A 17,019-nucleotide genomic window follows, 5' to 3' on the forward strand; every position below is an offset into this window, starting at 1 on the left:
GTTTTGGGTTTTCTCCAGGTGTCTGGCTCTCCCAACTGCAGACAGGGCATAAAACTTTTGCCCAGTAGCAGAGAACGCTTGATGCAGAGCCGGAAGTTTCTGGTAGCTGTGAAAAATCTCCAGATTTGCTTCTAAACACCAAGCAGATTTGAGTGTTTTTTTAGAGGTCGCAGGAATGGGTGGTCACAGGCAGTGAAGGGTTGTCGCGAGCCCAGCTGTAGTGTTCTACAAGTACTCGTGAAATGAATGGGTGGAAGGATAGTGCTGAGTCTCACTGCTGACACCTATTAGAGTAACTCTGGTCAAGTCACTTAGTAGCACTGGGTCTGTCACCCAGAGATGGTCTGCAGGAGGGGAGGCAGTGCCAGTGCGAGAGGACCTCAGCCCCTGAAGGTGTGCAAAGTTCCCTCTCTCCCAGGAGCAGGGTGACCTTGCATAGCTGAAGTCGGCTCCCTCCTGGGCCTGAGCCAGAGAGTGGCTCCTGAGCGCCTTAGCCAGGGGCCCAGGCGGGGGTCGCCTGGACTGCCAGGGCGGGATAGCGGGGTGGTGGGGGCGGGCCCCGTCCGGCAGAGTCGGGGGCGGGCCAGGCACTAGCCGCTCCCCTGGTCGCCCAGCGGCCCACGGCGGCGCTCTCGGCCTCTCACCCCGCGGGCGAGTTCTGGGAAAGCCCGGCCCAGGGCGGGGGCCCGCGCCGCCCCGCTCGGCTCGGCTCCGGGCAGCTCGCACTGCTGGGGCGAGGGACGCGCGGGCTGCGCCCGAGTGCGGGCGGGCGGGCGACAGGCGGTGCGGCCAGCGGGCTCGAGCAGTGAACAGCAGCCGCGCGCCCCGCTGGGCTCCCGGGCACTGGCCCGGCTCCTGAGCGCTCCTGGGCATTGGCTGTGCGGCTGACACTCAGAAGCCAGGACTCCCCACGCCTCCTACAACGCGCGCGCGCGGACGAGGTCCCCGAGGGAAAGGCTATTCGGGGACCGCCGCACGACTGGCTGGAGATCTAAGGTGAGCCTGCGGCTCTGCCGCTGGGTCCCCAAGGACCGCGGACCCAGAGTGCTCCGGCCTGGGTGTTCTCGGGGCTGGAGTCGCGCCCAGCAGCAGCTTGACTTCTTGTACCTGGTGGCCCAGCGGCTCCCGCCTCTCAGGGGACAGCCCAGGCAGTCATCCCTCGGGGAATGTGAGGCTGGAGGTCACCCGGTGACCCCACTTTGGCTCACCACTTCATGCTGTGTGTGTAGTGTGAAAGTGGCCAGCACAAAGAAAAGTAGGAGTCCTTTTCGCGGCGGGACTAGGCAACGTATTTCAAGGAAAGTTCTCAGACATTGTTTCCGGAGAGATTTATCTGCAGAGTCCTAGGAAATACAGTGCAGGACCCGTCTCACTGTAACCGGTGACTTCTAGAGTGGTTATCTATGCCTTTTCTTCAAAGTCCCTCTAAATAACCAAGATACACACAGTTCTTTGACGAAGGTACGTGCTAAGTGCATAGTGTAAATACGCTTCCCACTTACGTTTAAGCCAGACACACTTGGTTCGGTTGACGGAATCAATTAGTATAAGAAATTTTCATCATTAAATTATTTCAGTGTTATTTTAAAAAAAAAAAACCCTCTCTGAGTGGATAGCTAGAGTTGACTTTGCTAAAAAACTTTTTTTTTTGACATAGCTCACAATTCCATCAGTATTGGTGGGTTTCCTTGACTTTCTTGAAGGAGCCCCCTCTGGGGGCAGGGTGAAGCCAAGGCTGCAGAATAGCTCAAACCAGGGACGTTGGACTCCCGGAGGAATAGTTGAACGCCAGTCTGGGGAGTGGTTGCAGGTGGTTTCATACACAGATGCCAGTCTGGGTTCCTAGTTGTCAGTTCAGGAAGAGGCAGCTATCCCTCAGTTACTAAACACAGCCCTGGCTTTTCTGACGAATGCCTCGCAGTAGACGCTAGAGCCGCGGTTCTTAACCTGTGGGTTGCAACCCCTTTGGGGCCCACCGACCCCTTCGCAGGGCTTGCGGAAGACCATCGGAAAACACAGATATTTACATTACGATTCTCTAACAGTAGCAAAATTACACTTTTGAAGTAGCAATGAAAATAATTTTATGCTTGGGGGTCACTATGACATGAGGAACTGTATTTATTAAAGGGTCCCAGCGTTAGGAAGGTTGAACACTATTGTGGGATATGCATTCTTCTCCACTGACTTCCCCCAATCTCTCCATCCGTGGCCATTCTAAAGGATAAAGAGCCTTCACTCTCAAGTTTGTTGCCCCAACTTGAAACAGCCAGCATCCTACTCTTTGATCCTGGTAGACCTGTGAGATTTATGTAGAACATCTCTTTTTTATTTTTTTGCCCCACCCAAGGTATCTGGACTGATGTTTACACCTGGAAGGCTCTCTAGAAATAAGTATGGGCAGGTATTAAATATTAAGACTCTGTTTTGTACATAATAAAGCTCCATTTCAGAGGAGTTAGTGTAATCAGAGGGATTTAGAGACACATTTACCAGCAGTTCATCCTTTGATTACAGCCCCGAGGGGCAGTTTGCCTTGTGCTCAGGAGTGCCTCCTGGTCATCTCTGGCTGAAACCAGGTGAGAGGTGAGATTAAGCCGGAGGAGCATTCTTCCCGAGTCCTCCTAGTAAGACAAGCTTCTTGATGCATTCCAGATTTGATCTTTGTCATAAGAAAAAAAATCATACTTAAGCATATGGGGGTGAAGCTCAGTGAAAGTTGTTGGTTTTCTTTATTTATGGACAACCGTTCTTGGTTACATGTTTCTTTGGCCTTCCATCTTATACTTGAAGGCTGGCATTTGTTTGGTGTGTGTAGTTTGCTACAGATTCCTGAACGAGTAAAGAAAATTTGAAAAGTTGAGGAGTTTTGTAAGTAGAGGGGACACTTTTAAGCATCATGGCTGTCCTGCAGGTTTGTGTTTGTTGGCAGTCCCTGCTTTCAACAGTAGCCTGCAGAGAACAGCTGATACGGTCCTGGCTCCTACCTTGTTCCTTAGGGACCACGTGACAAATGATGGAAGGCATGGATGGGACTTAGAGAAGCTTGTAGCCTGGTGAACCTTGGGTGGGGAAGGCAAGAGCTGTGGATTGATGGGATGGGGAATGGAAAAAGAGGAAGGATGTATCAAAGGGCACCAGCTGTGAGGCCTGGCAAGGAAGTTAAGAGTCTCCCTCTTCCCCTTTGCTTCCTGGATGCAGAATTCAGGCTTGTTAATTTAATGTTAATTCAGTTGAGTTATGGCTTAAGTAGGTTTTCATGGGCCAGATTGGGAGCATAGTTCTCTGTGGCTGTATTGTCAATATGGTAGCCACTAGCCACATATGATTAAGTTTAAATGAGTTAAAAATAAATTAAATTAACCGCATCTAAGTGCTTGGATGCTTCACGTAGCTATATACACAGTACAAATACAGGACATTGCCATCACCGCAGAAAGGCCCACCCTAGAGAATTGTTTCCACAGACTTAGTTTCCAAAGGGAACAGATTTGCAAATGAAATCTTTAAAGCTTCCTGTTTATAGCTCTCCCCATCTATACTGATGAAAATAACACCAGACGGCATGCCACATATGTCATCTATTAATGTATTTCATTCTTATGGCATTGGGCAGAAGTGCTAGAGACCTGACCCCTTACCTGCAGCCTTCTGTGGATTTATAGTTTGGCAGCAAAACTTGGTCCAGCCTGGTGCGACTTTGCAATAGTCTCCTTTTCTTAGCTGGCAACAACTGTTTGTACATCTCCAGAAAGGGTGGACAGACATTGTATGTGATATTGGGCATATATACCTTTTATGTGGACACAATCAAAATGACTTCTATATTTCATGGCTGGTTTCTCAGTTTCTGCTGAGGAATGTAAAATTCTATTGTTAAATCCACGTTGAAGATGACAAAGCAGAGGTAACGTAGGTCACAGCGAAGACTAATCAAAGCAGACTGGCTCTGGAATCTATTCTCTTGAGCACTGTGCTGTCCTGCATCTGACTTTGAGCTTATGAGTCACACAAGTGACGAGGTGAAACTTAATAACTTTAATTCAGTCCATTGGAAAGTTTCAGATAAGACTAGAGGTAAATTGTTTAGTGGTTGAGGGTTGAAAGCTTTGACTACCCAAGCCACCTCATCACGCATGCCCAGCAATTGTGTAGCTTGCCCCGTCCCGTCCTCTGCCAGCCACGCTTGGACTTTTAGCCATTGGCTGTGTAAGAACTGGAAAGAAAAGAGGTCATTTTGGGATATTTAGGGATAGTAGAGACACAACTGGGCTGTGTTGAAACCGTGGAACATGGGGGCTTGTATTCCTAAGTGCTGTGGTAGAGGCAAGGATTTGTTCCCAAGCTCAGTGACAGAGCTATTTCGCTGGGCCACCAGGGTTCCCAGACTTTTCAGCCTGTTTCACAGGGTCTAGATTCTCCTGACTCAGTTAGAACTCTCTCCAGGAATTCACATGAATTCTTTCTTTAAGTCGGATGCAGCATCAGGGTTGTTCGAGCTAGAGACAGGAACGGCCTTCTTACATCTCCTTCCCCCCAGGAAACCTCAGGTGGCTTCTTCTTGGCTTTTCGGAAACCCCAAAGATTCTCTTTTGTATATGGAGACATGTTCTGAGCGCTCTGCCATCTGTGTGTTCCTTTGACCGAGGACTCTGCAGGACTGTTTCTTTAGTGAGGGGACATGAGTGCCTCTCGTTTGAAGTCTCCTGATGGTTTTGTGTCTTCTCCCACAGGTAGTGTGACTTAAAGATAGGTTCAGACACCCTTGTCAAAGGCAAAGTCTCTAGACCCAAGCTTGCCGGAGTGTACTTAAGTCTTGCCCCAGACAGTTCTGTAGCCCCGGACAAGCAATTGTTTTGGAAGGTGATTAAAAATAATATCTCGAGTCAGATGATTCACCCAACGCAAATTGCATAGGTCCTTATATAACATGTACTGACTATTCAATAAGTTAGCTACTAGCATTATTGTAGCTTTGATGTGAGAGGATGTAGTTTGGGGTTTGGGAGGTACATGTGGGAGGTCAAGGATACTCAAGGGTGGGTCCCTAACATCTGTGGATATACTGCTTGATATGACTGAATGGAGTCCGCAGATGTGTTTAAAGTAAGGCATTATCCTGGATTTCTATGTAGGTTCAATCTCATCACACAGCTCCTATAAGAAGGAGACGGAAGGCCAGAGTTTGTAGAGAGAGGTAAGTCATATGATGTAAAGAGAGGAAAAGGATACAGACAGATAGCTGGTAAAAACACCAGCCTAGCATATATGAGGCTCTGGGTTTGATCCCCAGTCTGAAAGGTGGAAAAAAGGCAAGAAACCTAATTCTTTCCTAGAGCCTGCTGAAGGAAACAGGCTTGCAACCCATGGGAACCTTCTGACCTCCATGGCTGTATGGTAACAGATTTGTGTTATTTGTTCCAGTCAGGGTGTAGTCATTTGTCACAGCAGCTTAGGAATCAGGACGCAGCATGGAGGAAACTTTGGAGAGTAGTTCAGGGTGAAGCTAAAGCTACCCCAATCTGAGAGCAATAAGCCAGCCTTTGCTGAGAGCTTTGCCCGAGACGCTGCCTCTGAATGCTTTGTGAGCCTTAAAGGGCTTAACCTGCAGTCCTAGGAAGTTTTCATCTGCTTGCTGCAGGAGCAGACAGAAGTCTGAGTCTTGCCCAGGCTCCCGCTAGTGCAGGTACAGCTGTGTTGTGGGTCCAAGTCTCTCGGTGCTCTTCACTGGGAACCCCACCATCCCCAAAACAGGTACCTGAAGCCTTCACCTTTGAATGGCTGTGGGTAGGGGAAAGGCAGTGTTTGATTTGGTGAGAAGGGCAGTGTAGCTGGTTTTGTTTCCCCTTCAAATACTGATGATTGAAGTCCTGCTGAGTTCTTGTCGTTCTTATGTCACAGTGCTCCGACAGCTGTAGCCCGAGGAACAGGCTGGGCAGGCAGAGCCGCATGCACCCCTGCTCCCACCTCAGTTCCTGCTGGACCTCCCTCCTCACCACAGGCTGCTGGCCCTGGCGCCCTGCTGGCTCTGTCCCACCTCTGCCTGTTTATTGGATTTGCCCATTCCTGACTCTCCCTTCAGCCCCCAATTCCACTTCCCCTGACCCCTCTGCTCCTCAGACTGGAGCTGTTTAGTGTCAGGACAGGGATCAGGGTCTCTCAGGTCCTCAATGACAGCAAGTAGGAGTTTTTTGGTCTTTTTTTTTTTTTTTTTTCTGATGATTATAGGTGTTCTGCCTGGAGTTCTTTTGAGTCTCAAGCATCTAATTCTGGTAGATAATCATTTGGACAAGGTGTTTTTTTTATTGTTTTATTTTATTTTAAACACTGTTCCAGGAGGGTTTGGAGCCTCAGTCTGTTGAGTGGGGTGCTGGCCATGGAGACCTCAGCATTTCATTCTGCTTCTTTTGAGTAGTTCTACTCTTGCTTGCTTTATATATTGGCGCCGCCTGAGATTTTGCATGACAGGAAGCATTAATGTGGAGAGGGAACTACATCCTAAGTAAGATACAATATGTATGGTCTTTAATGCACAGATTAGATGTGAAAGAAACGTTAACTCTGGATTTCCCCTCATTCCATTCTGTAAGTTTGGGCTATGGATGAAGGCTGTTTGGATTGTTTATATCCTGGCTCTACTGTTAATAATTGGTGTGGCTGTCATGCAGTTGAAGTGTCTGAGTGTACACAGTGGAGGGTGATGACGTCACTTATCTGTTAGGTTGTGAAAACTGAATTGGGTAAACCCATGTAGTGTTGAGAGCAGCACTTAATATAAAATAAGAATTCAACACATATTAGCCAGTGTGAGTTTTTGTTTGTTTTGTTTTTGTTTTTCAGGACAAGTTCTCTCTATTTAGCTCTGGCCATCCTAGAACTCACTATGTAGACCAGGCTGACCTCGAACTCACAGAGATCCACATGCCTCTGTCTTCCAAGTGCTGGGATTAAAGGCATGCGCCACCACTGCCCGGCTACCATGAGCTTTTCTAGACTCAGCGGTATGGCAGGAAAATAGTCTAACTTTCTTTTCACTGCAGTGATCCAAGGCTGTTTCCTAGGGGCTCAGTTGCTGGCCCTGCCTGAGGTCTCTGAGGTCTCCTGGTCTTCTGCCCAGAAGCAGAGAGGTTGCTGCTTGTAGAGGCTGCTGGACATTTCTTCTTCTGCCTACTGCCAGCCAGCCAGCCAGCCATTTGGGTTTGGAGTATGTGGTACAGGATGATGCTTGCAGCTCCCCAACCTCAACCCAGCTTCTGCTCCAAATTCAGAATATAATATAAACTCTGACCTCTAGCTGGAAGGTGTAAGGTGTCTCCCCTCCCTTGCCCTGCAGATGACAGTATCCCAGTATCCCTTCATTGAGGGTGTGAGCACTGAGGTGAGATCAAAGTACCTGGAGAAACAAAACATAGTAGCCCAATCCTGACAGGACTAATAGTACTGGCTACTTGGTGTCAACCAGACTCATTAGCAATCAGCCTAAAACCTGTTCTATCTCTCTGCTTGGTAGTGACACCGCTGGGGTCAGGTTATAGGGTCTCCTTCTATGGGTGTGCCCCCATCCAGAAGTCAGCAGGCATTTATGTATTTTTATTTCTTGACAGCATTGTAGTAATTAAACAGTGGGGCTTCTTTATTCATAATTAAAGAGGAGGCAGAAGCAAGGAGAGACTCTGTTTCGATGACTTCATTGTAAATTGGAACTATATAATATTACCGAGTATGGAAAATCCAGGGAGTGGAAAGAAAATCATTTGGGGAAAACACATGTGACCCAGTGCATGCTATACATTTCCGGGATTAAAATATCATGTAACACGTTTTAATTTGGGTATCACTGGAGTTGCTTTAAAGGCTGTTATTTCTAACGAAAGCATCAATTCATCCGTTATCCTCTACAAGAACAGACTCCATTGACGAACATCTTTTCACCAGTGAAACATTTACTTGGAAGAATTGCAGGGTCCCCACTGCGTGTTCCCTCAGTCTCTGGGAGGTGGAGAATCGTCCCAGAAGCAAAAGACTCTTGGCGTGAAACTTTGTCTCCACTTCTTCACTCCCAAAGGCAGAATGAGTTCAGAGGGCAGGGCAGAGCCTGAGTTCTTTGTTAGCTGCTCTGGGTCCAGGCTGATTCACTGCTCAGCAGGCTGGTTTGTTCTGGACTCCGCCTGGCTTACTGAGTTTGAGGTTTTCCCTTCAGTTGTGGCTTGGGCATGATTTTAAAATTCACAGTGGTAGAGATTAGTAAAACGAGACGTAGCTGTGAAGTAAATATTCTCCATTATGAACTGAATTCGAAGGATGGGACTATAGCTCAGGGATGGGGTAGGGTTGCCTAGTATGCTTGAGGCCCTGGGGTTGATCCCCAGTACCATGGCAGATAGGGGCTGGTATTTGAATCTATGAGAAGACGAGAACTTCTAGAACCTGCATGAAATGCTGCATATATGGGCAAGGAGCCTTCCTGTGGTGCATTTCTGAGGTTAATGCAGCAGCAGAAGCCTGTCAACCTTGTGTATTCTTCAGTGACACTTCTAGCCTTTTTCTGGCTGCCCAGTGCTGGCTGAGGATGGCTGGGGTTCTCCAGTATGAAGTCGTGGGATGGCTGACAGCAGGTGAAGAGCGTCTACATCCCAGACAGGCAAACCCAGATCCGGTTAGTCACAGAGGACGAGAGACTGTGCTTATTTCTAGCCACACTGTGCATTTCTGAAGAACTGCCGCCATCCCAGCAATGGTGTCTTAAAGTATGTGGCTTGCCTAAGAGTCAAAACAACCTTTAATACAAACGCCATTTTAACAACTGAAATTCTATGTATTATCTTCATGTGTGCATGTGTGTGTGTGAGTGTGTGTGGTGTGTGTGTGTAGAGGGTGTTATGTATGCACATGATGCATGTGAGTGTGCAGCTACAAGTTGAAACTGGGCGCCCTCCTCAGTGCCTGCCCACTTTATTTTTGATACAGGGTTTCTTACTGAACCTGGAGCTCACTGGTGTAAGCTAGGCTGGCTGACCAGCCAGCTCCCAGAATCTGTGTGGCTCTCCTTCCCCAGCTCTGGGATTCCAAGCGCATGCCACGGCCACTGGCTTTTTTCCAGGGCTCCGGGGATCCACCTCAGGCCCTCATGCTTGCACAGCGAGTGCTTTACTGACTGAGCTGTCTTCCCCGTCCCTATATTTCATTCTTTAATTATTAATACACATTTCGTATATCTGTTTATGATTTACTGGTTTTGGCTCTGAACAATGCTGTACAGTAATTCAGCACTGAAGACTGAGAAGGGGAGGCATTCAAGTTTGGCCCTCTTGAGATTCGAAGGTACTGGGCTACTGGAAAATTCAACATTTTGTCCAACGCTTCCTACCTGGGGAGAGGTAGAGCTAGACGGTAGAGCTAGACTTTTGCTTTCCGAATCAGAATTGAGATCAGCCTGTGAATGCATCCGTTGCTGGGTTTCTTGCATCACATTCTGTCTTAGAGAGAGTCCCAATACCAATAAACAGTTTCAAACCTTGGTGTGGTTCTCAGTTCATATTAACCTCCTTTTACTCATTTTGGGAATGAAATTTAGGCCTCTCACTCTGTTATGTTCCCTACCACCAAACTACATATGTAGTCCTTTGCTTTATTTTGAGATAGGGCTTTGCTGTGCAGTCCTGTTGATCTCAAAACTTTTATTCTCCTGCTTCCACCTCCTGAGTAGCTGTGATTACAGGGAGTAGCTGGCGTATAGGTGTGCTCCACCATAGCCAGCCTCTTCATGTATTGTCTTCGTAGAAGGTTTATACATTCCCCCATTGCTGGGTGTTTTGTGGCTAATAGTAATGAAAGGCATTTTATCTATTTTATCATCAGTTTGCTTTTTCTTAGTTACTTAGTGATGGTTTTTGCTCTATGTCTTTGGTCTTCTCTGTTTTTCTCCCCCCCCCCCCCCCCCCCCGCAAAAACCTCAAGCTTCCCCCACCATAACCATATTTTTTAGCAGGTATTTCCCTGTGTTTCACAATTTCCAATTAGCATTCCTTTTTTTTCTTTTGGTTTTTTGAGACAGGGTTTTTCTGTGTAGCCTTGGCTGCCCTGGAACTCTCTCTGTAGACCGGGCTGGCCTCGAACTCAAAGCCATCCATCTGCCTCTGCCTCCTGAGTGCTTGGATTAAAGATGTACACCACTACCGCCAAAGTATTTTTCTTGATTACTAAATACTGCAATTTTAAAAGCTAGATAACCTGGGATATAGAAGTACAATAAAGAAAAAAAGCAAAAGGGAAAAAATCCACCTATAGTTCTACACTAACATCACTAACGTTGGGTGCATTGATTCATTCAGTGCTTATTTCTCTCGAGTGGGGCAAACCTTGCTATGTCAGCGTGCATCTTCACTTAACACCATCGCTATGGGACAGACAGCACTGTGGCTCTCTGGGTAAAGGGAAGAATATGTATTTCAAATGCTTACGGTGCTTCATTTTGTTTTTATGACGCTTTAAAATTTTTATTATTGATCTGTGTGTACATATGTGTGTGCACATGTACGTGTGTGTGTGTGTGCGTGCATGTGTGAGTGAGTGTATATGTGCATATGTGTGTGTGTGTGTGTGTGTGTTAACTCTGTGAGTCTACTCTCTCCCTCTATCTTCACTTGGGTTTCGAGATTGAACTCAGGTTACCAGGCTTCTTCAGCAAGGCCTTTTCCTGATGAGCCATTTCGACAGACTTTTTAATTAACAGAAAATTTACTTTTTATATTGCCAGATATCTATTCCTTCATGATTATTTTTTCTTATACTCATCTCTCAGATATTAATTTTTCAATTAAGAATTGCATAATTTTCCCCCTCCCTTTCCTCCACCTAATCCCTCCCATGCACCCCACCCCAGATCCCTCTCTCCTTCTCAAACTCATGACCTCTTTTTCTTTGTTATTACTTCTCTCTCTCTCTCTCTCTCTCTCTCTCTCTCTCTCTCACACACACACACACACACATACATACACACACACATTAATATATGAATACAGCCTACTTAGTTGATTAAGTTTTCCCTGTATGTGTATTACCTCAGGGCTGACCACTTGGCATTGGCTGACCAACTGGGGGCTTGCCCTTGATGGATACTATTTCTCCCACTCTCACACACAATTTAAAATAAATAATTAGCTAATAATTTTGCAGTATTATTTATCATCTAATGCTGGATGATTCTTAGTCACATTGTATATTTAAAAATCAACTTAGGTCTGAGGTATCTGCCTTTTGATTTTTGAACATATTTTTAGTTGACCTTGTAATATCTGCTAATATCTCACAGGGAAAGTTCTTGTACTTACTCAAACAGTCCATATTCCTCCTAGTATATATAGTCTTACAATTAACTTACAGTAACTCCTGAGACAGTTGCCAAAATCTTAGAAATTTTTTGAAATTCTGGTCAGGATTAAATTAAATTTATATATTAATTCAGAATCTCTCATAGTTGATTTTTCTGTCCTGGTATGTTTCTTGACTTTCTCAAATGTTTTCAAATCAGTCACTGGAAGTTTATAGAATTTTCAGATTAATCCCATCTTTCTCACTCATAGTTTTGAAATGTGTTAATATATTTGTTAACTCTAGCTTTTTATTTTTCTTTGTTCTTAAGTTTTATATGTGGATTCAGTAAAATTTGACATAGTCCCTTACTCCCTCTTCTGACTCTCTCTAAACCTCAAACATGTGCCTCTTCAAACTTCACCTTCTTGAAATATGTTAGTATTTTTTTTTTTTTTGCTTAATCAACTTAACTTTGTAGTAGATTGTCCTCAGTCTTGTAGGTAAAAACTTATGTTATCCTCAAGTTACTATTTCTCTTATATAAAGATTTTAGGGTGGAAACATTGGGCCCCTTTTGTATTAGTCTGAGCTTGAAGAAATGTCTTTGGTGTTTACTAGTAAGTATGATATTGGCTTTTGGCTTAAAACAGTTTAAATCCTTTGAAAAAGTAGCATCATGTTCTAGATTATTTTTAAGGAATGAGGATTGAATGTAGTCAAATGCCTTCAGATGACTCATGCACTGTCATAGCTGATCTTCTGCCGTGTTTGTCTTGTTAACAAATGTCCTACTGGTCAACCGTGTCTGCAGCTAAGTGGAGCAGCGTGCCATCATTTTGTTAATTCATTACATCTCTAACACAATGATATCAATCTAGAGCCCATTTAGAGTTTATTTTGGAGTTAAATAAAAATAGCTCTAATAGAGCCATGATCACTAACAGGTCAGAATTAAAATTAGCCCAGGGCTCCTGTGTGTGCACTGATTGAATTCCAGGAGATCCTCGGTGCTTTTCTGGAAGTACAGCCAGCTTCAGATGTGGCAGCAAGCTGAGGACTCGGCTTCTGGGGGTGGCAGGTAGGAGCGAGTGACCACACTGTAGCTTGGTTAATTGGGCTTGTGTTTTTTTTTTTTTTTTTTTTTTTCAATAATCAAGGGTAATCTCTAAATTTGCCTTTCTGTGAGATGAAAAATTCCCCCCCTCCTTTATGGAGAACCCCCTTTCTTTCTAATCCTCATAAGATAAGCAGCATCCAGACTTGACCATTAGCTGGTTAGACACCATCCTTGAAGCATGGCTTGCTGCTTAGACTCTTTACTTGAAAAATGTAGTATGTGTCTAGCGCGAAAAGGTGTTAAAGAACAGGGCAGCAAACCTGCGCAACAAAGTAGGGCCAGTGCCTTTCCTTAGAATCTACCACCAGCCAAATTCAGTGTCAAATTTTAGTTTAGATGAAAAGTCTTTAAGAATATGTTCCTAAGGCATACAGAAAGGGGAAGCCATGAAACTTAAAGAATTGAATGTCAGCATCTGTAGGTAAGAAACTGACCTCAATATGGGCTGCTCTGTGTCGACTTTGTAAATGAGCTGAGGAGTCCACAGGGGACCTGTAAGGAGCATGCTGGTCACCTCTTCTCTTCACTTTTTCATGAGTCCTTGCCACATGCATGCTACTTCTTTTTAAAACCATGATGAGACGATGTCCTCCTTTATTCAGTGCCCGTGTATTCAGTGGTCATTTTGAGTCCCTTCTATGTGTTGGGTACTATGGACATGCCAACTGCCAAGGATCCTGGTGAGCAGGACCCTCACATCTGTCGCTCATTCAAGTGGACCTGAGCCAGTTGAGACTGCTGGAGAGGACATGGCCATTTCTTATGAAATAAGATAGCAGAGTGTCTTTCCCTTTCTCAGTATTTCAGTTTTTTTTTTCTTATGGAAGGGTGGTATATAGAACATAAGAATAGAGGAATCATTTATAAGTTATAAATTTTTGATAATGTTTTGACAAAGGGGCTTGATGAAATCTCTGTTGTGTCTTGACTCATGGGAAAGACATTTCTATTAGCACACTACTTTCTTTTGGAAAACATTTTCTTTGTGCAGACATTTCTTCTCAGTTTGAAGGATTCGGAAGGTGATGGCTGATTGGATCTGAGTGGCATCTTCCAACACGTAGAAGCAGACTGAATAAGGAGAGGGGACTGCTTAGCTTGCGTCAGCTCTTTCTAACACAGAGGCTCATGGGAAAGCTTGGGTGAATGCCCAAGTTATCAGATGCTGTGGTATGAGGAAGCTATGAAGGTTTATGTGGAGTAACTACTTCTCATAAATACTTCATTATTGATTTATTGCCTTGCTGCTCTTTGCATTAGAGCATTACTGTGGTGGTTTGAATAAGGATGCCCCCATAGGTTTATATTTGAATGCTTATTCACCAAAGAGCAGAACTGTTTGAAAGGATTAGGAGGACTAGGAGTTGTGGCCTTGTTGATGGAAGTATATCCCTGGGGATGGGCTTTGAGATGTTAAAACCTGGCACAGTGTCTCCCTCTCTCCCTGCGGGTGAGAATGCATCTCTTGGCTACTGCCCTAGTGCCCTGAGTGCTGCCATGCCCCCTCCATGATGATGACGGACCAAGTCTCTGAAATTCAGCAAGCCCCCAAATAAACGCTGTCTTTTACATGAGCTGCCTCGGTCATGGTCTCTTCACAGCAACAGAACAGGGACTAAGACAAATACTTTGGCTGTTTCTGAAATGATGTTTTCTGAATGTCTAATTTTATATCCAGGATATTCCTTTAGTCCTTTTACAGTCCAGGTAGGAAGTCAGGGTACAAATACCTGAAAATTTTAATTGACCTTACCAAACCCCGTCGTTTTAGCTTGGTGTTAAAAGTCTTGAGGACAAAGCAGGATCTCTGTCCTAGGGTTTGCTGATGCAGAACATCGGGAGGGGAGGAGGCAGGTGTGACTGACTTGATGGAAAGGTCATCCTCTTGCAGGAGAAGCGGACCAATCCTAAGAAGGTAGGAAGGATGGCTTTTAAGGCCTACTCTTTTCTTTCTCACTCTACAAATATGTTAGGGTTCCTCACACTTGTGATACATGATGATTCCGAAGCTGTCTGCAGCCTTTGCCTCACTCCTGGGCCCCAGAGCTGCCAGTCAAACTGCCTGCCAGGCATCTCCAGAACTAATATCCCTAGCTGAACTCGTCTTTCCCCAAAGCTGTCTCTCCTGTACTCGCCACTGCAGGAAGGCAGCTGTTGCCGACTTGTTTGCTGAAACTGGGCCCTCACGCCCACTAATACCTTGGTTTTTACCACTGAGAGTTTTTCCTGCTGACTCTCACCATACCCGCTGCTTCTCATCTTGACTGTCGTCTTTTCCTAGAGACTATGCGCTCAGTGCAGACAGGTAGCAACAAGACAAGATCTTAACCCCAGATGGAGCCTGAAACAAAGATCTCCAATAAATACTTGCTTAGTCGTACAAGTGGAGATTCCTGCAAATTCTACCTCCTAAATATCTCTTTAGTCAGGCAGGCCTATATCTGATGCAGCTCTGCCGTTTACTGATCCCATGAAGCTATTTTAAGAACTCTTTTGAGATAGTAACTAATTTATATATCAAGCTAGTTTTAATCTATATGCATTCGCCTCTGAATTAGTAGAATGGGTATAGTTATAATATCTAGGTCTTAGGGTTGTGTTCAGACACACAAAATAGAGTATGTGAGATTTACTATAGTGTTTAATGCAGTGTGGTTCACTGTTACAAAGGTAAGACCCATGTTGGGGTGTGGACCTTCATCAGCACAGCTTAGGGGGTATGCACTTTATCTTTGAAAAGGAAGGGATCTGTGAAGGGTCCAACTGCGTGACCTAAAAACCATGTGCTCTGCAGTTATAAGATGGGTTCCCATGAAAACCCAACTGCTTGATAGATTCAAGGCTTCAAAATCTGCCTAGTGATTTTCAACTTCAGTCTCAAAATGGCTAAAACAGGGTAACGGTACCCATTAGTGGGACTTACTTATTGTAAGATAGAGAATGGCATCTGTGTTAGCTACTTTCCTGGTGCTGTCATAGAATACCCTGACAAGAAGCCACTTGGGGTAGGAGGGGTTATTAGCATACAGTCCCCAGGGGATGCAGTCCATTGTGGTGGGGAAGTCATGCAAGCAGTAACAGAAGTCATCCCTGCGGCCACCAGGAAGCAGAGAGATGGATCACATTTCATTCAGGTACAGGAAGCAGAGAAACAGGAAGTGGGTTAGGCTCTAAAACCACAAAGCCCACCCTCACTGAAGCACTTCCTTCATCAAGGCTCTGTCTCTCGAAGGTTCCATAGTCTTCCCCAGCAGCATTGTCACCAACTGGGAACCACGGGTTTAAATGCTCAACCTGTGGAGGCTGTATCTCTTCAAACCACCATAGCATCTAATCCTATTTGTTTTGTTTTGTTTTTCTCATTTTTTTTATTCTAGTGAAACTCTTCCAGTTTGCCTGTTCTGAGTTTATTTTTGACCCTCTGTAACATTTTCATCAGATACTTGGGTGAGGCATAAAGCCATGAAAGCCATTTTTTCCCAAATGTATCTTCAGCTGGGGAGATGGCTAATAAAATAGGTGGTAGAGTGACCTCAGTGGGCTGGAACGTTGGTCCTTCATCCAGGAAGCTATTCAGTAGGTTATTAAAGCAGCCAAGAGCACGGTGACCACTTGAAGGTGGTTCGTCTAGTCCATGGCCCCATGGACTGTGAGTCATGGCCCCATATGGGGTCACATAACTGAGTGTAGGAGTAACAAAGAATTAGGCCACAATAAAAGCTTTCTGAACACTCAACAAGAATAAATTAATTTCAAATCAAATTCATAGTGGCTCTAAGGTGTTTCTGGCAGTGTTCACCCATGTAACCTCACCACGGCCTTAGGCCTGAGCACACAAGCTCTTGCACTTTGCACTGGATAGTCCCTTACACCTCACACCACCAATCAACCATATCAACTGAGCTATAGCCCAGTGTGTTATAGATAGCAATGTTTTCACTGCATATACAGAGTTTACTCCTTTTATGGAAATATTATTGCTATATTATTATTATTATTATTATTATTATTATTATTATTATTATGAGACAGGGTTTCTCTGTGTAGCCCTGGCTGTTTTGGAACTCATTCTGTAGACCACGCTGGCCTTAAACTCACCTGCCTCTGCCTCTTGATTGCTGGGATTTAGGGCAGGCACCACCACTTCCAGGCAGAAATATTGTTTAAAGAAAAGGAAAAACTTTCAATATTTTCCTACTGTCATTTCTCTGTATGGAAATATCAAATTAGTCTACCTTTGCACTGTATTATAGATTATTATTATTATTATTATTATTATTGGATTGTATATTTGATTTTAAATATTGCTCTTTGAATTGCTGACTTGAGGTTCACTAAAAAAGAAAGTTAAATGAATTTTAGCTTGAGATTAAGATAGAATTTCCTACAATTTCTGAAATGGCTCTAAACAAACTTCTGCCATTATGAAATACATAGTGTGTGTGTGTGTGTGTGTGTGTGTGTGTGTGTGAGACATTGTTCTCAGCTTTAACAATTATAAGAGTAAATTACCAGTTAACTCTGAAAAATGCTGAAGATGCTCTCTGTCCTGTGATATCCAATACTCGGCTAATAATTGAATTCTTTGT

The 17,019-nt window shown here is 44.7% G+C and overlaps 1 protein-coding gene across 2 annotated transcripts in view; it reads left to right on the forward strand.

Annotated features, from left to right (window-relative positions):
* The first annotated feature begins 741 nt into the window (after positions 1-741).
* Positions 742-17,019, forward strand: part of Plce1 (phospholipase C epsilon 1) — a 275,418-nt gene continuing 259,140 nt past the window's right edge. For both annotated transcript variants that reach the window (XM_038322235.1, XM_038322240.1), the window contains exon 1: positions 742-996. The gene's annotated coding sequence lies outside the window, so the exon portion shown is untranslated. The remainder of the gene's footprint in view (positions 997-17,019) is intronic.

The sequence above is a fragment of the Arvicola amphibius genome, chromosome 1 (genome assembly GCF_903992535.2).
Source record: "Arvicola amphibius chromosome 1, mArvAmp1.2, whole genome shotgun sequence".
Taxonomy (NCBI): Eukaryota; Metazoa; Chordata; class Mammalia; order Rodentia; family Cricetidae; genus Arvicola; species Arvicola amphibius.